The sequence below is a fragment of the Pipistrellus kuhlii genome, unplaced genomic scaffold (genome assembly GCF_014108245.1).
Source record: "Pipistrellus kuhlii isolate mPipKuh1 unplaced genomic scaffold, mPipKuh1.p scaffold_m20_p_1, whole genome shotgun sequence".
Classification (NCBI taxonomy): Eukaryota; Metazoa; Chordata; class Mammalia; order Chiroptera; family Vespertilionidae; genus Pipistrellus; species Pipistrellus kuhlii.
In genome coordinates, this window is record NW_023425404.1 from 161,683,256 (window position 1) to 161,708,395 (window position 25,140).

General features: G+C 35.7%; 1 pseudogene; it reads left to right on the plus strand.

Moving 5' to 3' along the window:
* The first annotated feature begins 18,730 nt into the window (after positions 1–18,730).
* Positions 18,731–21,177, plus strand: LOC118723711 (annotated as a pseudogene).
* Positions 21,178–25,140: the final 3,963 nt, after the last annotated feature.

A 25,140-nucleotide genomic window follows, 5' to 3' on the forward strand; every position in this document is an offset into this window, starting at 1 on the left:
CACACTATTCTTCTTTCCATACTATACTGCATAGAAGAAATACACTATGCATAATCCACATTTAAAGAGTTAGGAGTTATGCTTCACTTAATAATCTACAAAATAAATTGGAATTCTCTGCACAGTATGCTTTCTATTATCATACATTTAATCATTTAGAATGGAATTTCTCTCTTTTGTCTTTCATGTATTTCAAGTCTCATTTTCTTCATCTGATACAGTAGAGATGAAAATAACAACAATTTGCCCTACCTCATAATTATAATTACATTTTTAAATACCAAATACAATTAATTTGTTAGTTAATAATAATAATAATAGCATATTACAAAACAACTACTAAATATTATAATTGTTTTTATTTATTAAGCATCTTCCAAAATCATATAATGTAATAATGGAATTACAAGCATTATCTTATTTGTCACAAGATTTTGTATATTAATATTTTTTTTTCGAGATGTGTTACCAAGGTTCACATCCCACCATGGGATGCAATCTAACTTTACACCAATATATTGGTTTTTTAATATAATAAATGGCTACAGTAATTTATCCAAATAAATACTGAGAAAACAACTTTTAACAGGTCAAACACAGGCTGTTCACCACAGTCCTTACCATTTCCTGTATTAACATTCAAGCTTTCCTGTATGCATTGGTTTACTTTTCTATTTCAGGTGAATAAGGATGTTTTTGTCCTAACATTTCAATGCTTTGAATTGAGGTTTTAATATAAATGCCCTTGCCTATTTGTGTTGTCATCCAATAAAACAATGAAAACCACACACTGATGCCTTAAATAGAGCCAATAGCTGACATTTTGGCCCCTTCCTTGCTTACTAGCAATTGGAGCATCAATCATTTAACCTGACAAATGAACAATTGGTCATTTTGACTGGCAGCTTTCCGATTCTTCAGAAAGTCGTAGAAATACACAAAAACTCAAGAAGTCTCTCAGAATAGGGACCACGTGCCTACTCTTCCCCTCATTTTTAGAGCCCTTTTCTTCAGGCTCTCTCCCTCTAGATGCAGAAAGTCAAGTCATCAAGGATTGTACAAAACGGTTGAGGTGGGTGTGAAAGGAGAGAGCTTTGGGTTTTGCTGAGATCACTGAAAGTGACATGAATTGAAATTATTACTTTTTATTTATTTATGTTCCTGAACATATAAAAAAGAAAAGGCAGTAGGATCCGGAATGATATTGGGACCTAAATCCTTACTATGTTGTCAACAGCTAAGCAAAGAAACCTACGCTGGACCAAGCTTTCCAATATCTCAAGCTCATATGGGATTAGATAAGAATGGTACATAAACTGCATTTCACAGGAAGATGTGTAACCCTGGATTCAGAGAGGCTAAGTGGTTTTCCAAGATTACACATTGGTCGTGGTGAGCAGCCTGTGTCACTTGGGTCAGTCATGAATTCAGAGCCTGGCTCTGTCATTTTTCAGCTTGGCAAAAGTATTTTAGTTCTCTCAAGTTCATCCACCTCATTTCTAAACTAAGGGCAATCATATCCACTCTATAGGGGTGTTCTCATGATTAAATAAGACCTGTAAGAACTTCACCTACAGTTCCCTTTATATCAATAAAAGCAAAGAGAAAGCAAATAGCTATTTGGTTGAATTATTTTTATCCAAATATTTGTCCATTAATTCACCAATATTTTATAATGTTATTATTTAGATTTATACTTCTTAAGTAAATACATTATTAGAAATAAGAAGTTATTGCTTTACATGTAAGACAGAGAGTGGCACTTATGCATTAGTGTATAAAATTGGAGGGAAAACTAGAACTAAAAGCAAATAGACAAACATGGTACTACCAACTTCAAATATCTTTTTAGCAGGCTCATAAAGCAGCACTGAGAACATTTGGAGACATATTGTCCAGATGCCAACATTGAGGCTCTTACATAAAGCTGTTAGGAGAAAATAATAGTAATCCTAATGGGCAGGTGAACTGCTACCCCTCAGTTAGTTAACTTCCATAGCACAGCAGATGGAAGCATTAGGACGTGTAAGTGTGTGCCTGTATGCTAAGTGAATTTGGGAGGCTTACATGTATTGTCACATTTCACTGTGCTATTGCAAAAAAAAAAAATGATTAGTGGAAAACATGGAATGATTCCAAACTGACCATACCAATATTGGAAAAACTGGACCGAAAGATAAATAAGGGTCAACTGTTTCTGAAAGCATCAGATGGCAAATGTAACTTTGCATTTTGCTAATTTAATTAAAGTCTGAATCAATGATGACCAATTTTAGAGTAACTTATTATGAATTATTCAAGTGAGATACAATTCTCTCCTTATAAAATAGATGTCAAAGGGATAAAGTTTAAAACTATGTAAAATAGGGAAAGCAGGACAGCTAGATAGTTTTTGTCTCACATGTCATATATTCATCCATGTACTCATAATGTATTCCTTCAACAAATATGTATTGTGAATGTACTATTTGCCTGTTTTAGTCTCTGGGGATAAATTAGAGAAAAGTGAATCTCTGCCCACATGCTGGTAGAATAATTCAGAAGTTATCAACTAAACACTTAAATATATAACCTTGTTTCAAGATAAAGATACAAAACTGATGAACAGGATGATTTTGATAGGGTGGTAATGAAAACAGTTTTTAAGCAGAGATAAATAATGTGAAAGAAAGAACAATGTAAATAGCTGAGTAAAAATATTCTAAGGAGTGAGAGAGAATGAATATGGACAAAGAGATTGGTCTTTGAAAGACATTAAGCTGACCTGAGCCATGGGGGCAATGGAGAAAATCTGTAATGGGATTAAGGCGTTAGATAGGGGCTGGATTCAACCAGTATGCTGCAAGAATTTTTAAAACACCTGACTATTTTGTCAGAGTCACTGATCTCTTTTCCTAAGATTGTCAAATTAAAAATATTAACAAAAGCCAACACAACAATAGCCATCTGGTGTGAATGAATCAAAATTATATATATTTTTTGTCCAATCAGCAAAAAAAGTATTTTTTTTTTTTTGGTGTGCCACAGAATTTTAATATTTAATTTATGTATGCCATGAAATAAAAAAAAAAAGGTTGAAAATCGCTGGATCATATCAGAGTTTACACACAGGTGGGCAAAAGTAGATTTACAGTTGTCAGTATAAAAAACAGTTTATTCTTGTATTATTGTTTATTAATGACTGCATTATTTATATCACAACTGTAAACTTACTTTTGCCCACCTGAGTATTTCAAGTAATGTGATAGGAAGGAATTAGAGATATATAAACATATATGAAGGTACAAAAAAGTAATATGAAACAATTCATTATTTAATGTAATTTTTAACTGCATTTTTTGGGTGAAATCAGTTAATAGAATTATACAGGTTTCAGGTATACAGTTCTACAATACATCATCTGAATACTGCATTGTGAGTTTGTCACCCCAAGTCAGCTCTCCTTCCCTCACCATTTACCTTCCTTTTATCTTCTACCTTCTCCCAACCCCTTCCCTCTGCCAATCACCTTACCATACTGTTACTTATGTCCATGAATATTTTCTTTTTCTCTTTGCTTAATTCCTTCACCCTTCTCATCCAGCCCACAAACCCCTCCCTTCTGACAGCTGTCAGTCTGTTCTCTGTAGCCAGGAGTCTGTCTCTTTATTTTGATCATTAGATTCCACATATAAATTAAATCACATAGTACTTGTCTTTCTCTAACTGGAAAAAAGTAAAATAAAAAAAGTCATTAAATCCTTGTATGGAGAATGGCCTATAGAAGGCAGCACTGAAATCAGGGCCTCTAGTCAGGAGGGCTGCTGGCAGAACACATGACCAGTGGAGGCAGTCTCCTTACAGTGCTACCCTACTGACAAAATCTGGTTTGCACACTTAATAATATCCGTGCCCTTGTAGAATGCATTACATTTTTATCTAAATGTCATCCCACTGGAATTAATGGGACTGAATTATTATTTCACTTATGAATTTGGAAACCAATATATGGATACAAGTGTCCTATTCAAAATTTATTACATGTGAAGTCTGTGACACAGATATCCTCTTGCTTCCTAATCCTAAATATATATCTGAACAAGTACTAGGGTTCCTGTAATAACTTAAGATGCCCTCAATCTAAACCCTATTATTTTGGACTATTTATTTAATACATTTATCAACTTTTGTTTAAAATGGTGTCATTATTTTGTTAGCCATACTTAATACTGTGCCTCAACATGATTAATAAAACACCTATGAAAGCAAAAAAATAAATAAAATAAAATAAAGTCAGGCCGAAACCGGTTTGGCTCAATGGATAGAGTGTCCGCTTGGGGACTGAAGGGCCCCGGGTTCGATTCCAGTCAAGGGCATGTACCATGGTTGCGGGCATATCCCCAGTAGGGGGGGTGTAAGAAGCAGCTGATCGATGACTCTCTCTCTCATCAATGTTTCTAACTCTCTATCTCTCTCCCTTCCTCTCTGTACAAAATCAATAAAATATATTTTAAAAAATAAATAAATAAAGTCAGAAGTTTAGGATAAAGCAAACTGAATTAAAGAGCCAATTGATTTAAAAAATCTGAGCAATATATCATTTGTTTAGAATAGGATTAAAAATTAGAACGGGTAACTAATGCTGTTAATTTAATATCACATTCTCATTAGACTCCCTTCAGACTTGAATAATTCAAAGCAAACAGAAAAACAGGAGAAACTGAGCACTGATCTCTTTAGCACATGCATTTCCATTTTCTTTCTTTTGTTTTCTGCTACACATTTTGTTATGTACAGTTTTCATCTTAACAGTAGTAAAAGCTTATGATTATACACAAGCACACACACACACATTTTATTAGGCTGCCAAATTGTGCTGCCCAGAGATAACAGGTGTTAATACATTTATTTATTTTTCCATAAAGTGTTCCATTTCTGTTGTATTGACATTTTGATTTGTTAAAGTGATACAATGAACCTTAGCTGGTTTTGCTCAGTGGATAGAGCGTTGGCCTGCCAATTGAAGGGTCCTGGGTTTGGTTTCAGTGAAGGTTACAGTGTGCCTTGGTTGCAGACTCCTCCCCAGCCCAGGGCACTAGTCAGGATTTGTGCAGGAGGCAACCAGTAGATGTGTTTCTCTTATACCAATATTTATCTCTACCTTTCCCTCCTCTCTCTTCCACTTTCTCTAAAAATCAACGGAAAAATATCCACTGGTGATGATTCAAAAGAAGTGATACAATGACACATTGTGTATATGTGTTTGCATTTTTTTTTGGTGTTAAATTGTATGAGTTTTTTAAAGTTTTTGGATTTTAACCCTTTATGGAATGTATCATTGGTGACTATCTTCTTCCATTTAATAGGTTGCCTTTTTGTCTTGTTGATGGTCTTCTTCACTGTGTAAAACCTTTTTAGTTAGATATAGTCCCAAGACACAAATGAATAGATGCTCAAAATCACTAATCATCAGTGAAATGCAAATTAAAACCACAGCGAGCTATCACCTCGTACCTGTCAGAATAGTTATCATCAATAAATCAACAAACTAGTGTTGGTGTAAGTAGATGTGGAGTAAAGGTAACTGTATTGTTGGTATGATTGTAAATTGATGCAGTCAATATGGAAAATGGTATTGAAGTTTGTAAAAAAATCAAAATCAAATTTCCATATGACCTAGCAAATTCATTTCTGGGTATTCATTTAAAGAAACAAACAAAACAAAAAAACACTAATTGAAAAGATATAAGCATCCCTATGTTCACTGCAGTATTATTTACAATAGCCAAGATATGGAAACAACCTAAATGCCCAATACTAGATGAATAAAGAAGAAGTGGTAGATACATACAATGAAATATCACTCAATCATAAAACAAAATAAAATCTTACCACTTATGACAACATAGATGGACCTAGAGGCTATTGTGCTCAGTCAAATAAAATAAAAAAATACAAATACTATGTGATTTCACTTATATGTGAAATCTAAAATACAAAATATATTCATGAGCCAAAACTGGTTTGGCTCAGTGGATAGAGCGTCTGCTTGCAGACTGAAAGGTATTAGATTCGATTTCGGTCAAAGGCATGTACCTTGGTTGTGGGCACATCCCCAGTAGGGGGTGTGCAAGAGGCAGCTGATGGATGACTCTCTCATCGATGTTTCTAACTCTCTATTGGTCTCTCTTCCTCTCTGTAAAAAATAAATAAAATATATATTTTTAAATTTTTTAAAAAATAAAATACAAAATATATTCATGAATAAAACAAAGAAATTCATGGAGACAGAGAACAAATGGTTGCCAGATGTGAAGGGGGTATAGGGATGGGTGAAAACTGTGAAAGGAATGAACAAATATAAATTGTCAGCTTAAAAAATAGTCACAGAGATGTAAAGTATTTTATAGAGAATATATCCTATCTAATAAAAAGGGAATATGCTAATTGACCTCCATGCCATCACAATGATGGCAGTGCCCATAGCCAATAAGGAGGGAATATGCTAATTGACTGTCCCATCCTCAGATAGGGTGGCACCCACAGCCACAAGATGGTGATGCCCAGTCCCCTCAGCTCCGCTGGGGTGGCAGTTGTGCAGCACAGCCAGGCCTGCCCCAGTTGGGTCTGCATGCTACACATGCCTGCCTCTGGAGTCCCCCAGTCCCCTCAGCCTCCCAGCCACCTGGGGCCCACATAAGGAGCAGGCAAGCCTCAGATGGCAGCCACATAAATGTCTAGAGCCACCTGAGGCTCAGGTAACCAGGGCCAGCCAAGGCTTGTGCTGCCGGCAAAGGCAGCAGCAGAGGTGTGATGGGGCATTGCCTTCCCCTGATCACCAGGTCACCTTCTACCCCTGAGGGAACTCAGACTGTGAGAGGGGGCAGGCCAGGATGAGGGACCCCCCATCCAGTGCATTTCATGCACCAGGTCTCTAGTCAGTAATATTTTAGTAACTATGTATGGTGTCATATGGGTACTAGACTTACTTTGTAATTTGTATAACTGTCTAATCAATACATTGTACACCTGAAAATAATATATTATTGTATGCCAACTGTAATTGGAAAATCAATTTAAAAAATTAAAAAGATTGCCAGATTGGTGAATAAAAGACATACAAAGTAGAATGGGTAGCAACAAAGAAGGGAGGAAAAAGATGCATCCCTGTATGGTTAAAAGTTTAAATTGTTACTAGCCTGATCAGTTTAAATTGTGCCATATACATTGCTTTCATTTGCATATTTTAACTGACTTTTCAGATGTTTAGCAATAACTTTAATTGTTTTCCTGTGAAATCATCTTTGAGACACTTTGGTCAGTTTTCTACTCATTTACTTTGCCTTTTACTCCTTGATTTGTGAGTACTCTTCTGTATTAATAAAATAAACATTTGTTTTATAGTATATGTTGCTTTATACTACAGTGTGAGGAAATCAAAGAACTGTCTCATCTTGCATTCATCTCTATTCATCCATTAAGAGTTTGGTATATCTAATAAGTTAGGAAGGAAAGTTGAAGTAGCACTTTATTTTGGAGTGAAAGATTTGCAAAAATAATTTTTTTTTAAAAAGAAGCAATATCAGGCAAAGCCTTTATATCATTCTGAACAATGTGGAATTTTTTATATGAACAAATCCTAAGGAAAAACAGTGATGTGATAGAGCCTTTTCTATCAGAATTGTAGTTGATGAATATCATCTGGACTTGGAAATGAGTGTAAGACTCTGCGCATTAGCCTGATCCCAAGTTGTAGAACTGAATGAGATTTCCCAAATAATCAAGAAGATAAATCAAGGACAGACACATGAAATACAGATTAATGCTGTATCTGCATATATCTGTCTTCGTTCTAGAAAGAGACAAGAGAAAACATGCAAACTTTAATTGTAAAAATAAAACAAAATCCTTAGTCCTGGGAAAAGGCTACACATTCTACTGATTTTCATACATTTATTCATTGAAATCTTTTTTAAGAAAATAGTGAGGCATCTTCAATAACACAAAATATATAGTCTTTAATAAACAAGAGAAAAAAGCCATCTATTTTTTCACAAAGTTATTTATTTAGTGCCTACAGCATATCTAAGACTCTGATTGGAAGGTATCTGAAAACAAAAGCGAATAAAAGCAGACAGGGGGCTCCTGTGTTTAAGTAGTTGACATGAAAATAATAAAAATGATCATTTTCTTACAAAGAAACACTTAATTAAAACTCTGATCATTAAATGGCACTATAAGTGCATGAGCATAATACAAAAACATGCTTTCCTAACAACACAAAATTGAGTTAAGCAAGCATCTAAAATAAGAGTTGGAATTAATTAACTAGATAAAGTTGAAGAGAAATGACATGTGGAAGGTCAATCTTTTTATTAATGCAAGATTTTCATAAAGTAAGGAATTAAGAGAAGGCAAGTAAGATGAGTGTAGAGAAGTGTGGGTAGAATGGAGAAGGCATTATGTTAGATGACCATGAAGGAGTTGTTAAGGATAGATCAAGATAGTTATTAAAGAACATAGTAATAACCTCAATTATTATTCCAAGGATACTTTTGTTCATGGGATAATTATTATAACAGAATATTTCCTCTATTATTTAAGTACAGGAAAAACATGCTGCGATTTATTTTTTAAAATGATCATTCCACAATATGAAGAACAGATTGAAGAAATGTGAATGGATGATAGACTCTAGTGGGAACAAAAAGACCAGCCAATAAGTCATTTCAAGAGCTTTGCATGATGATATTATTAAGCATGAGAAAAAATAGAAAGAGTAAGACATTCTTAGGATGTCAAATCAATGAGTATTCATGGTATAAATTTATGGAGTGATAATGAAATAAATCCAATTAAAGTGAATTGGGTAGTAAATTGGGGCTATGAGAGTTATAGAACAGAAAGAATAAGCTTATAAATAAAAATGTTAAAGATATTAATAGGAAAGAAAATGAGGGATAGCCTAGTTACGGGTTTAGGGAAGAGGGATATGTGTGTATGTGTTTAATGATTTTCATTATTTTAAAATAATATTTTAGATTTTGTAAAAACAGTGGAAAAAATACAACTGACAAAAGACAAATATAAATGAAGAAAGGAGAGAGAGAGAAAGGAAAAGATGAGAGTGTAAGTTTTTCAAGAAAAAAAATGGGATATAATATAAAAGTACATATATCTGGATTGGAGTTGACATGAGTTACTATGTTACAGTAAAAGGAGGTGAGATAGAATGTGTTCAGATAGAGATGGTTGAAAATGGGGACTTTACTTCATCTTTAATTTATAGAGACCAATGGATTAAAAAATTATTTGAGGAGTAGTTGAAGCAAGTGGTAGGAATAGGATTTTGTTATTATAATGTAAAATACTTCTTTTAGTCATTTTTGTGCTGTTAAATTACAACTGACTTTAGTGTGTGCTTTTAGGAATGAGTAAATTAAAATGAGATTAGTTTGATGCAAGAGAGTCAACAAATAAATGAGAATTTCTTATATTTAATGAGTTGTTCACATGGAGATGGAATCATCCACTACAATGGAGAGGAAGACAAGGAGCTAGGATAAGGACAAGAAGATAGTAGAACCAAGATAAAAGAGCCCATAGAAGTATTGGCCAGGTTGTTCAGATGGTTAGTGTCATCCTGACATGCCAAGGTGATGGGTTCGATTGGGTCAGGGCACATATAAGAATCAACCAATGAAGGCATACATAAAGGGAACAGCAAAATATACCCCTCTCAAAATCAATAAATTAAAAAAATAAATAAAAGAGCTTATAAGAGAACATAATTTATAAAAAGAACAGTAGACTGTAAGCAACAATGAGAAAGGAGAAGAGAACACTCCGAATTTCTATATCTGAAATCATAAAATGTGAAGGAGCAAATACTAATCTCAAAAGCATATTATAAATCAGTGTAAGCCAAGGAGGTGAATTGTTCATAGTAGAGAATGAAAATAAGGTGAGTGTTGCTGGTTATAGAGCAGCAGAAGGTACTTGAATGTCTGGGGTTTAAGAGAAGAGAAGTTGCCTATGTCAGCAATAATGGAAGACAGATCATTGCAAGGAATGCTGGCGTGCAATAGCTAGATGGCTGGATGTGGAGAAGAGCTTATAATGATGGTTTGTGTTCCTATGTGCTAATTGTAGAAAACCTGGATGAAATACAGGTTAATTTTGTCTCATGGAAGGGGAGCTGCATTTGTGCCTAATGGACAGAGCAGCTCTGTTCACTGGCAGAGTGACAATACATCCAGAAACTGCCAACTCCATAAAGAAACACCAGTGCAAACTGCCTCTGGAGCTGGAGTTAGGAGACTCCCAACAGTGTGGGTGTAACAAAGATAATGAAAGTGAAGAACAAAACTATTTTTGATGGTTGCTATATCTCCTCCAAAGACAAGGGATGAAGTTCACTAAGCTGAGAGAGCATTCTTGCAGCCATCTACAGTGCTTGCTAGGTAGAGAGGAGGCTGGCTATTCAACAAGCTGCCTGAGGAGGATGTTGACATTACTCTCCCTTCCTTGTTTTCTCTTTCTGCCCTTATTCATGCCGTTGATTTTTGCCAGTAGTAGTAACAGTGTTTATTTCTATATATTTTGCATAGTGAGGTCTATATTTTTAATTAATATTTTTTAAATGGGCTTGTTAATATAACTTTATAATTATCACAGTCAAATGAGGCTATAATGTTTCTTCGACTTCAAAATAAAAATCATATTAATTTCTGGGAAAACCCAATCCTATTTGTTCTTTAAAAATGCTTTGACTTTATCCAAAAATTAATTTATTTTACCTTTATTTTACCGATAAAATAAAGAAGATTGATTACCACATTCTGCAGAGTGAAGGTGCTGTTATAAATACTATATAATAGAAGGCTAATATGCAAATCAACTGGATGGCAGAACAACTGGTCATCATGATGCGCACTGACCAACAGGGGGCAGATGTTGAATGCAGAAGCTGCCCCCTGAAGGCCAGTGTGCTCCCACAGGGGGGGTGCTGCTCAGCCAGAAACCCTGAGCTGGGCTCAGCTCTAGCGAGCCCAGCAGCAGAGGCAGGAGAGGCTCCGCTGCAGTGCTATGGATGTCCAACTGCTGGCTAGACCCAGTCCTCAGGGAGTGGGCCTAAGCTGACAGTCAGACATCCCCCAAAAGCTCCCAGACTGTGAGAGGGTTCAGATGAGGCTAAGGAACCCCCACCTGAGTTCACGAATTTCATGCACCAGGCCTCTAGTTCTATATAAAAGCCTAATATGCTAAGTGTCTGGATGTCCAGTTGGCCATTCAATCCATCAAAGCATAATATGCTAATGATATGCTAAGACCACTCAACCACTCACTATGTTATGTACTGACCACCATGGAGGAAACACTCCAACTGGTAAGTTAGCTTGCTGCTGGGGTCCAGCCGATTGGGACTGAGCGAGATGGGCCAGACATGCCCTGTAGCTCTCCGATGGTCCCTTTCTGGCTGGCCAACTTCCAACATCCTTCCCTGGCCCCAATCATGCACCAGTGGGGTCCCTTAGACTGGCCTGTGCCCTCTCGCAATCTGGACTGAGGGGGCCCTGACCTGAGTGCATGATTTCGTGCATGAGGCATCTAGTGAAGTAGATAAAATAAACAGCTCTTTTTACTTTTATCATCAAGCACTTGGATGAAAAAGTTTGTAAAATTTATTTACTAGTCCATATTATATCCTAATCAGAAATTCAGAGTGTTTTCTTAAATAGGTATATAATTTATCTCATATTCAAATTAAAGACTTAGATTTACTACATTAACTTATCTGAGCAAGATTTCTACAATGCTTAGAATATTTAAGGGTGTGGGGAGATAACAAACTCAAATTAAAAAGTTGTATGATGGTTACCCCAATACTGGATTAAGAGTAAACATTGTACATGAGTTGGGAGTGCCATTTTATATCAGCAGGTGGAGCATATCTTATGCTATAAACAAATTTTTATTTCCAGATGTGAAAATACAAGCTATAGTAAGTATGAATCAGAAGAAAAATAATAACAACTAAGTATTGATTTTTAATTCAAAGTCAAAAATAATGAACAAAAAAAAGAAATGTGAATGTAAAATACAATATTATCAGTTGTTCTTTCATCATTACTTAGTCAACAACTCTTTAGAGATTATGATTTCATTCTCATTGTATTTGGAAGTAATAATGGATCATTTAAATAAATGTATTGGTAAGTATTGGTTTATATGAATCTACATTTTACACCTGTTCACACACTTTTCTTAATAAAGGAAAGGTAAATATTAGGGGCAAATTGTGGTAGATCTCTTGACTTATTAACACTTTTACAGATATTCAGTGAAGCTGTGGCTGTGACAGGTCCATGTTAGAGCAAAGAATGGAGATGAGTCAAAGCCATCTCTTTTATCTCTTGTCTGTTTTTCTGGGTCTTTTCTAGAGGTCAAGAATGAAGTGGGGGGATTAAAAACAGACATGACATTTTCTCTTATACTGTTGACATTTTGAAAAGTATATCAAAAGACTTCCTTAGTCAGAAATATCTATTCTAAAATTAAAGCACAAAACGACATTTTCTAAGTGAGTATACAAAGAACATATGTTCTTGTTTTCTTCATATGTAAAATATCATTAAATGTTGTATTATAAATTACTGCTTTCTTAACTTTTTACACTTTACATAAAGTCATCTTCTCAGAAAGGATGGTGGTATACAATGAGATATATGGACAAGTATTTTAACTATTTTGAAATTATTAGTATTAAGTATAATTTCCATTAATTTGTAGTGAGAACCTAAAATCTGCAATCATTGTGCTGTTTGGGGATACCTAATACATAGAACACAATTTCTCTCCTCAAAAAAGTTCATTATTAATGTTGGAGAAAGAAAAAACAAACAAACATGATTTTATTAAAATGAAGAAAGCATGAATATATTTCTTAGAGGAAGATGAAAATTTGGAAGATTGGTACACTTCTGTGTGTACTTTCTGAGCTGTTACTATTTTAGGGAATATGGAAGGCAGTATTACAAGATGGCTCCCCAAGATCCCTATCCCCAGCTAGGCAAGCTTTTCTCCCAGTTATTCAATCAAATACAAATCTATATACTCTTGAAGGCTTTGTAGATATAATTAATGTCCCAAAACAGTTTACCTTAAGGCAGGAAAATTATCTGAGTGGACCTGTCTTTATTATACAAATCCTTTAAAGAAAGACAGCTTTTACATAACTGGTCACAGAAAACGATGTCAAAGGGCTATACTCTAGCTGGCATAGGAGAAAACAAATATTGATGTTGTGAACTATCCCGGAGATTACATGACTGGGAATTGAATTATTTTAGAATAGAAAAATAATGTTAACTATTGTAATTAATCAAGAAATAAATGAGACAGCATTTTAAGCAATGGCACTTAAGTGGAGAACTTGTGAGTTTTGGTTAAAATTGTAATAATTAAAGTTATATGAGCTCAAACTGTATATATTAAAATGCTAAAATGATTTGTCAGGTGTTTATTTAATAAGTAAATTAATACCTAAAACTATATGGGTTTAAAAATGAGATTTCTCAATAGATGACCCTCTCCTTTGGATCCTTCCTTCATGAATCTGACATCCTTTAATTCCTTTTCATATGAATTTCTTGGATTGATACAGTCTCCTACTTCAGATATAAGATTATATCATATCTCTACTTTAGTCCATGACAAATATGCTTTATCTTATAAAAAGTTGTTAGGAACTTAGATTCTAAGGGTCCAAGCACTGCTGAATAACAGGAAAAATTGTGCAAATGCATGTAATTATTTTGAAGAAAAATATTTCTTATCTCCTTATAAAATCTCAACATTTTAAATGAGTCCTTGACCTAAATATTAATCACAAGTTCTTCCTATTGATCATGGCCATTCTCTGATCTAATATATATATATATATATATATGGGCAGTTCCTATTGCTGACAGAGATTTTGATATGGCCTTCTTTTTTAGCTTTTCTAGATCATGAGGTATGATTTCAGGTCTCCTTTTCCTTCAGCTGAAACTATATATGGGTTCAGCCTTAACGCCTGTCACAAGTTCTGTGGATGCTGTAATCTGACTAACTTGCTGAATAGGCTTTTAAGTCCTTACTGTAGAATGGCTTGACCGGGTCCAGTTTTGTTCCTTTCACTTGTGAAGATCCCCTCTAAGCTAACACACATAGAAAAGACCATTTTATCCAACAGGAAGAGCTATTCTGATTGCTTCCCAAATCCAGGAGGCTGAGAATTCTAAAAGCTAACTATCATTATCACTACATGGAGTGCTCTCATTTTAGTTATGACCACATTTAAAAGATATTATTGGATGCCCCATCATCCCTTTGCACTTTCCATTAGCTTTGGAGCATATTCAAGATTATAGCCAGTTTGGTTTAAGTCTGGAGAAGATCTTGCAAACCAAATAGAGCATAGCTGTTGTACTGCAATAAAATCTGTCTGACAGATTACACTTCCACTCTCCCTACCAGCACTTTTTCCCTATGTCCTTTTTCACACAAATGTATAAAGCCTATACCTCTAAAAAACTAAGTATAAGAGCCACCTTGTTACATACCTAAAACACTTATGAATAAAAATCAGTGATTTCTGGCATGGTTCAAAGATTATTATCTCTTGAAAAGAATGTTTAAAAAAATATTGAAACTGGGAAAAGTCAGTGATCTTAAAACAGAGCTATATTTCCAGTGAATGTCTCCTGTTCAAACATATCTTTGAAGTAACTGTTGTTTTGAAAATCAATGTCAATGAAAAGCATTCTGCCTGCTGATTCACCAAAAGAAGTAAAATATATAACACCATGTTATTAAATTATTAAACTAAACAGAAAAAGGAAAAGAAAATATAGAATCACTATTATTAGACATGAATTAATAGGCATAGAGAATTGGAGACTTGGCAGTAAGTAGTGAATATATTATTTCTATTATGCCAAACTTGCTAGGAATATTGAAAATAAGTGATTTTGGTGTTTTAACTATGTCACTGAGTAGCAGGTGGGAAAATACAGGGAAAGATAAAACTGTATAAAATACCTAGATTAAAAACTAATTATAGTAGTCCTCTTTCAGCATCTTCTAACATCTTGTAATTTTTATCTGGGATGATAAAGAAAAAAAATATATACTCTATTTCCAAAAGATGGCAGGGGCCATTTAATGTTGCCTCAAAAGAATTAGCATCAACTGATAAGAGTGCTCTGTTAATGACTAGAAGACATAGATACAACCCTAAAACCAGTTTTGTTTCTTATGATAGACTTAGATGCATAAGGAGAAATATTGAACTGTTTGCCAATATGTTTACATATCACTTCACATCTTAAACACCTGGACTCACAGGAGAAAATGTTCTAACACTGTGATTTTTAGGATGGAGGCATGAAATTATATATGCTGCTGAAGAACTTAAGGGTAAGAGTCTCAAACCTGAGTGATAATTAAATTACTTGACATCTTGGTAATGAGGCAGATGACTGTTATTAGCTGGGAGTTCAAACATGCCTTTATTCACATTACTTTCCTCTTTGCTATTGTAGTGAGGGCTTTTGCAAATGACATTTTTGTAGTATGGAGTACCATTGGGCTGGGATTCAGTAAAACAGTAAAATTACAGAGTCCATATTCCCATTTTATTTTTGTAAGAAAGGGAAAATGATAACAAAATGTTAAAGTAATTACCCTGTTTCCCCAAAAATAAGACGGTGTCTTATATTAATTTTTTCTCCCAAAGTTGCACTAGGTCTTATTTTCAGGGGATGTCTTATCTTTCCATGGGCTAGGTCTTATTTTTGGAGGATGTCTTATTTTTGGGGAAACACGGGTATATAAATCTAAATGGCTATGAAGAAATTTTTACAGTTTTGTATCAATGAAAGTCCACATGGGGACACAGAAACTTCTCTTAAAATGTTTAAGATGGTTTGTAACACTGGGAATGAGAGAACTACGAAGTCAATCTGAAAATAGTGAAGTATTATCAACAATAGGAGAAACTACTATTTTTAAGAATATGATAAAGTCAGAAGGCACCTAGGGAGTGGCTGAGCCAAAGATTGCTGGAACCATTTAGATCATGTCCAGTTAGAGCTGGAGCCAAGGGAAGGGGTGTATGGAAACTGGTAAACTTACCCAGCCTTTTCCGTTAGTTCACCCTCTAATTTCTCACCACTTTTTCTTACTAGCTTAACTCAGCCACAAGTCTGCTGCTCAGCAATATGGCAAATGTACCTAGCACCACAAAGAAAATGATTGGATTTGAGAAAAAACGAAGGACTGGCTTATGGTTTACACATGTGCTTGGTAAATGGTGCATCTCTGATAGCTGCCATTATTTAACCTAATGCCATTCACGTTAGAAATATTTAAAGAGCCTGTATGATCCAAGGAGTATACCCTTGGTAAAATTAGTTCCATAGAAGGTTAGTAGGGTTAATAAATGTTTATGTTAAGAAAATAATATGGCCCAGGCATCATGGGTCAGTGGTTGAGCATCCACCTCTGAACCAGGAGGTCACTATTTGATTCCCAGTAAGGGCACATGCCCATGTTGTAGGCTAGATGCCCAGTGGGGGGCTTGCAGAAAGCAGCCAATTAATGATTCTCTTTCATCATTGATGTTTCTATCTCCCTCTCCCCCTCCCTTCCTCTCTGAAATCAATAAAAACATATTTTTAAAAAAGAAAATAATATGTGTATTTGCTCAAACAAATGATTTTAACCAAGTTAAATAAGATGGTCTATTTCAGGATTTTTAGAACTTTATTCTGAATGTGACTCCTATAAAAGGCGATTTATTATTCTGTCTCCCAAACGTAATTGGCGTCAAGACCCTTTCTCCTTGATTGAAAATTTTGATGGGACTGGACTATACTTATGCTCCTATAAAACCATTAATAGGGTTTGTATAATTTACATAAGTATCATCTTTGTTTATATTTATGTTAGTCTTGTGAAATATCACAGCTAATAGTACAAAAAGAAAATATCAGGACCAGGAACTCATTTAAAATCATAATCATTCTTATTCCAAATTCTTAAACCAATCACTAGTATTAAGTGCCAGCTGTTTCAAAACAAATGATGAACACACATAAATTGCTCCAGGAATTATGATGGGCTCCACACAGTCAGATCCTTGTGTTGAATAACCAACAAAGTCACATTTAAATAGAAACTGATCCTGACATCTTATTTTCTCAGTCTCGTTTCTTCCCATTTCCCAGTGCCACCCTGGACTACTTTCCTTATTGTCATCCTCACCATTACCATGGATTCTCCTGACCCATGCAGAGATTTTGCCTGCAGTTCTCACCCTGTTGAAATGCTCTGACATCCTTCACACCTGCCACAAATCAACCAGCACTTCCATTCTCAATTCAAATGTCTTATGTTTTGCAAAATCTGACCAGATGTCCCTTCCAGAAAAATGAGTTGCTCTTTCCATTTAGTTGTGATTTACTTGTTATGTCTCTATAAAGCCTATCACATTGCATCATATTATAGTTGGCTAGATACTTGTCTGTCTCCTGTGATCTGACACAAATCCTAAAGTTAGAATTACATCTCATGCTTGCATATAGCCTCAGTGTTTTTGCACAGTAACAGGACCTTTGTAGCCAATCAATAAACATTTATTAAAATGAGTTAAACTCTGACCTATAAAAGTATACAAATAAAAAGAAAAACATAGTTTGGAAATTGCTATTTGCTATATTGTTTGGGAAACCACCTGAATTATTAATTCACGTTGTATGTGAGAGCATAACCTTGGTCTACACAACATACTAAAATATTTTTCCATGGGAAAACTCATTCAGTCCTAAATCTCAACTAAGCAAATTTGCTATGCACCCCAATACTTCTATTTTGGTATTCATCAAAGTACTTTCCCTCATGTGTACAAATGGATAACCCTCTATTTTACCCCCAAGGCATATTCAAGCTTGTAAAGGGTGGTAGCAATCCAAAAAGAGAAGTGTATGCTATTCATTCCAGCAAACCATGACTATCAAAGAAAATGCCAAAGGGCATTATTCATTAAAAAATGAATTAACAAGGTTTCTGCAATTTTGCTGCAGATATTTCTTTCACAAAAGCCTGAAAGAATGCATGGCATTGGACCCAAAAGCAAAAAATATATTCTGGCAACTATTCAAATGCAAATTTGGCTATGCTGAGTGTTCAGGTGACAGTTTGGATAGTTTATATATTGTCTATCATTGTAACAACGAAACATTCAGACAATCTAATTAGGTTATTAAAATTATCTGTTTGAGAGACTAGATTGATCTGAAAAGCTTCTATAATAAGCTACTTTTGAATGGCAGAGAAAGATATATCAGGATAGTTTTATGTAAAGAGAAAACTCATGAAAAAAAAATAAAACACAAAAATGACAGGAGTTCATTTGGTAAAAAATTCTTTACAATTTCTGTGGAATTATTTAATTATGAGTTGAGATTATTTTACTTTAGTCCATATATTATGTTGCAAATTTGTGACCCTCCCTTACCTCGTATTAGTACTTTGAACCATTCCTACATTATCAATTCACTTTGTTTATCATGTGTATCTTTCCTATGTCCACATCAGTATCCTTAGTGCCTCCTGGTTTTGCCACTGCCTGTAATCTTCTCTGCTACAAACATCTCTAGAAATTTTAATGGTGTCAACAGTAAGTGGAAGCACAATCTTAAGCATGATGGTTACTGCCTGTTGCCCGAATATCAGAGTAAGAGTAATAATGGATCCTTAGCAAAGCTATAACCCTTTATAGGTTTTTCCCAGAGATGTTTCTATTTGCTTGTCTGTAAAATGCTCAAATAAACGTCAAAAACAATTTTATTTGTAGTAAGATGGACCTCTACTTCAACCGCTCTTAAGGAATGTCTTCTCTCAACTGCTAATACTGCACAAACCAATATAAATAACAACAATGATACGCTAATACTTTCTAGTTCATTATTATAGCTGAGATCATTTGCCTACCCATCCTGACTTAAAATCAGCAACAACTTGAAAAATAAAAATATATTTTGAGTCTAATGTAATTTGGACAACAAAAACAAAATAATAATTCTTATATTTTGTTTTCTTTTTTTTCCTCATCTTTTGTAGAAAGAGAAACTTTATAATAGTATTTGAATAAGAAAATTCTAACATCAAGGACTTATTTTCTTATGTGAAATTGGTAGTACTATCTTCATTCTATTACATATAGAATGGTAGGAAAACTTTACATTTATTTGTGTGAAAATAAGTGGAACAAATTTTTGTGGGTTTAATGCATATTTTAGAGTAAACCAAATTAAGGTATCATTTTTTTTATACAAGTCTTATTTATAACTAGGGGCCCACTACACAGATTCATGCACTGGTGGGGTCTCTCAGCCTGGCCTGCACCCTCTCACGGTCTGGGGCCTCTCAAGGAATGTCGGATTCCCAGTTTCGGCGTGATCCCCACTGCCTGGCCTTCAGGGATTAGGCCAAAACTGGCAATCCAACATCCCCTAAGGGATGGAGTAGTGCACAAAGCTGCAGGTGGCCAGGGTGGAGCTTGAGCCCAGGCTGGGTTCATCCTGACCATGCTTCACCTGCTGCCACCACACTAGCACTGCCAAAGTGGTGGGAGAGGCTCGCCACCACATTTGTGATTACCTGCCATGAGCCAGTGTTTGGAGCCTGTCAGTCAGTTGTGCAGTGCTCTTACTGTGGGAGAACACTGACCACCAGTGGACAGCTCTTGCATTGAGCACCTGCTCCCTGGTGGTCATGTGTGTCATAGCAACAGGTCAAATGGTCAACTGGTTACTTAGGGTTTTATATATATAAACTAGTGGCCTGGTGCACAAAATTCAAGCACAGAGGTCATGTCCCTCAGCCCGGCCTGCATCCACTCCAATCTGGGACCCCTCAGGGGATGTCTGACTGACGGTTTTGGATCGGGCCTAAACCAGTGGTCATACATTCTTCTCTCAATCCGGGACCACTGGCTCCTAACTGCTTACCTGCTTGCATGATCTTTCCCAACCACTCTGCCTGCCAGCCTGATCACTGCTAACTGACAACCCCCCTGCTGTCTTGCTCACCTCCAACTGCCCTACCCTCCCAGCCTGATCACCCCTAACCATCTCTGCCTCAGCCCCACCACCATGGCTTTGTCTGGAAGGACATCTGGAAGGTCTCGCAGAAGATCTCCCAGTCTAATTAGCATATTACCTTTTTATTTTATAGATTTCAGAAATTCCCACATTGTAGAGCAGATATTTACCTTTGCAGAGTAGGCACAGAAAAGATAAAGTAAGTGAAGTTTAAATAACACTATTAATAGCAATATTGAACCCCACAATAGAGAGGAGCTTCGTGGTAGCAAAGTAAGTACCTCAGTCATAAAATGTAAGTAAGGTGCCCCTTGGGCAAAAACAACAACAACAAAAACATTCTGGGAAATCTGAGAAGGCATCAATGGAGAATCAGGTTTTAAGAACCTATGACTTTGAGAAAGAAGATAAAAAAATATCTGAGTGATTCAGTGGAGGATGTTACTGACATGAAGACTCCAGTAATTAATAAGCATGGGAAGAAAATGACTTCTGCAGGAATTGTTGAAGATGTGTGAGGGTGTGGGGGTGAAGAGAACAAAATATGCTGGAAAATTTTGAAGCTGACATTAACAGAGCTCTTTTTGCAAAGGGAAAAAAAAAATCTAGCAATGTATACCAGAAATTCTCTCAAAAATGTCACCAGAAAATTTAACATATTTAGAAAGATCAACAAGATCAAAGGCAGTAGCTTAACCAAGAATCTTCTAAGCAGATTCTGACGTTGATCCAGCAGGAGGAGATAGATGTGCAGAAAGCTGAGAAACAAGAAGAAAAAGTAGCTAATTTATTTGTATAGCAACAAAAGGTTTTCCAACAATCTAGAGTTGTTTAGAGCCAAAGATGGAAAACAATTAAACAGTTGTATGAGCAGTTCACAAAGAGCATGGAGGACTTGGAGAAGAATCATGATACTCTACTTACTGATGTACAACATGAACTTAGAAAATAAATGGCTATGTTGCTAAAACAAATTATGACGGACACTCAGCATCAGGAGACAGCAAGTGTTCAAAATTCAATTGATGTTTTTCTGACGACTCTTTGAAGAAAGAATTTGAATTGAAATAATATCAATATGATACAATTATAACATTAGCTAAAAGGTATGCCTTTAGAGTGGTTTAGAAATTATAAAATACTAGAAGCCCAGTGCACAAATCATGGATGGGGCCCCTCAGCCTGGCTGGCGATTGGGCCAATCTGGGCTGGACAGCCAGAGTGAGGGACCACATGAGATTGGCTATGGGAGCATATTGACAGGCCAGGGGGAGGAACTGTGGGCGGTTGGCTGTGGGAGCACACACACCACCAGGAAGCAGCTCCTGCATTGAGAACCTGCCCCCTATTTGTCAGTGTGCATCATAGCTACTGGACAGTTGTTCAGTTGTCCAGTTGTAATGGTGGCTTAGACTTTTATATATATACAGTAGATGATCCTATCTAATAAAAGAGTAATATGCAAATTGAGCATCATTCCAACACACAAGATGACCACCCTCATGTGGTCAAAGATGGCTGTCCCCATGTAGACACAATAGGGCCACCATAAGATGGCCAGCAGGGGAGGGCAGTGATGGTTGACTGAGCCAGCAGGGCAAGGCAGTTGGGAGGGGACCAGGCCTGCAGGGGAGTGCAGTTAGGGGCAACATGGTCAGCAGGGGAGGGCAGTTAGGTGAACAGGTTGGCAAGGGAGGAAAGTTAGGTATGACCGGGCCAGGAGAGGAGGGAAGTTAGGGTGATGAGGCTGGTAGGGGGGAGCAGTTAGGGGTAGTTGGGTCGGCAGGGGAGCAGTTAAGCATCAACTAAGCTGGCAGGGGAGTGGTTAGGGGGTTATTTTGCTGGTAGGCAGAAGTAGTTAGGGGCAATCAGGCAGGCAGGCAGGCAGGTGAGTGGTTGGGAGCCAGGAAACCTGGATTGTGAGAGGAATGTCTGGTGGAATCAGGTCTAAAGGGCAGTCAAACATCCCTTGAGGGGTCTCAGATTGGAGAGGGTGCAAGCTGGGCTGAGGGACACTCCCCTCCTCTCCCCCCATGCACAAATTTCATGCATCAGGCTTTACTTTAATAATAAAGTAAATTTTTGTGTATACATAATTACATTTAATAAACAAGACTACAGAAGGGAATATCTCAAAATAATAAAGTTGACTAAATATAGAAAACTTGTAAATCTCTACATGTACTATACTATATTTTTAACATTTATAACACCCACACAAAACAATAAAAGACGTATATCAAGTCACAAAACTGAAGGATACATGTATATTCAGCATTGGTTACACTGGGTATGGAGAGTCTTAAAGGAACAGAAGCTCAGGCTTTACTTTTTTTTAATTTAAAAAAAATAAATCTTCATTGTTCATATTATTACAATCATTCCTCCTTTTTCCCTCCATAGATTCCTTCTACCCAGTTTCCACCCCATCCTCTGTCCTTACCCCCCTGCCACTGTCCTCATCCATAGGGGTACGATTTTTGTCCAGTCTCTTCCTGCATCCTCCACCCCCCTTTCCCCTCAAGAATTGTCAATCCACTCCCTTTCTATGCCCCTGATTCTATTATATTCACCAGTTTATTCTGTTCATCAGATTTTTTATTCACTTGACTTTTAGATTAACTTATTGATAGATATGTATTTGTTGTTCATAATTTTTATATTTACCTTTATCTTCTTCTTCTTCTTCTTAAAGAATACCTTTTAGCATTTCATATAATACTGGTTTGGTGGTGATGAACTCCTTAGCTTTTTCTGTGAAGCTCTTTATCTGATCTTCAATTCTGAATGATAGCTTTCTGGGTAGAGTAATCTTGGTTGTAGGTTCTTGCTATTCATCACTTTGAATATTTCTTACCACTTCCATCTGGCCTGCATAGTGTCTGTTGAGAAATCAGCTGCAGTTGTATGTGTGCTCTCTTGTAGGTAACTAACTGTTTTTCTTTTGCTGCTTTTAATATTCTCTTTGGCTTTCGCTCTTGGCATTTTAATTAAGATGTGTCTTGGTGTGGTCCTCTTTGAATTCCTTTTTTTGGGGGGTGGGGGGGGAGGGATTTGTGCACTTCCTGGACTTGTAAGTCTATTTCTTTCACCAGGTGGGGGAGGTTTTCTCTCATTATTTCTTCAAATAGGTTTTAAGTATCTTGCTCTTTCTCTTCTACTGGTACCCCCATTATTTCGAATGTTGGTTCACTTGAAGTTGTCCCAGAGGATCCTTATACTATCTTTATATTTTTGGATTCTTTTTTCTTTTTGCTTTTCCAGTTGGGTGTTTTTTGCTTCTTTATATTCCAAATCTTTGACTTGATTCTTGTGATTCTCTAGTCTGCTGTTGGATCTCTGCATATTATTTTTTTATTTCAGTTCATATAAGCTTAATTTTTAGTTGGTCCTTTTTCATATCCTCAAGGGTCTCGCTAAGTTTATCAGCCTTTTCTAGAAAATTCTTGAAAAACCTTATAACCATGGTTTTGAACTCTATATCCAGTCATTTGCTTTTCTCAATTTTTTTCATTTGTGACCTGTTTCTTTGTCTCCACATTTTTGCTGCTTCCCTTAGTTGATAGAGTGGTTTTATTTGTTAGATGTCCTATACTGCCCAGTGGCTCAGCCTTCCCAGTTACCTGAGGTGGACACCTTTGGTGCACTCCTTTGTGGGCTCTGTGCACAATCTTGTTGTAGTTACGCCTTGATTGTTGTTGGTATCACTGGAAGGAATTGCCCTCCAGGCCAATTGGCTATGAGGATCTGCTGTGTCTATGCTGGGAGAACTTTTGTACTGGGTTTCTAGATATATATTTTTTATCATTTTCTACTACTTTTTTATAGTTCAACCTTAATGACAATCATGAACAAGTTTTATAATATAAAGCAAAGCAGCCATTTATCTCTCTAATCTCCTTTATAAGAGGAACATTTAACTACTGATAAGGTACAGTTATGGTACCTCAATAAATATTTAATGACTTCCATTATGTAAAAGTCAAATTAATGTGTTTCTTATTCATATTAGTAAGGTAAATACTGAATGATTCAAGTAAAAAGTACATAAGGATCTTCTTATTGGAACCACAAGTCTGTTTTATAGATCATTAACTATTTTCAACAGTTTTAAGATGGAAAAATTTTAAGAATAAATCAAGAAAAAATATTCTAAAATGTAAATAAAGAATATATATATATACATATATATCAACAAAATAAAATATTTAAATAGTTTAAAATTAACTTTATATATCAAGAATGCAACTACTGCCAAATGTTAGTCATCTTCTGTTTTCCAACTGATAAAAATGTTGCTTATGTGTTATAATTATTTTTTTTAATTTATGAAATTTTGGAGGATAACATTGGTTAATGAAAGTACATATTTGTCATGTTTACCATTCTATATTATATCATATGCATATTGTATTGTGTGTTCACTACTGCCAAGTCGAGTCTTCTTCCATCATTTATCTCCTCTTTCCCCCTACCCTTTTTCCTGTAATAATCATCATACTGTCATCTATATCTATGAGGTTTTTTTTTTTTTATTGTTGTTTTTCTTTTGCTTAATCCCTTCACCTTTTTCACCTAGACCTTAAAACTCCTTCCCCTTGATGGATGTCAGTCTGTCCTTTGTAACTATGAGTCTGTTTTTATTTTGTTAGTTTATTTTGTTCCATAGATTTCACATATAAGTGAAATCATGTGGTAGTTGTCTCTCTCTGACTGGCTTATTTCACTTAGCATAATACTCTCCAGGTCCATCCATGCTGTTGTGAAAGGTAAGATTTCCTTTTTTTTTTTTTTTTTTTTTAACTGAGTAATATTTCATTGTGTAAATGTGCCACAAATTATTGTATCCACTCATTTACTGATGGGTACATGGGTTGCTTCCAAATCTTGGCTATTAGAAATAATACTAAAATGAACCTAAAGGTGCTATGTATTCTTTCAAATTAGTGTTTCATGTTTCTTTGGATAAATTCCAGAAATGAAATCACTGGGTCCTACGGCAGTTCCATTT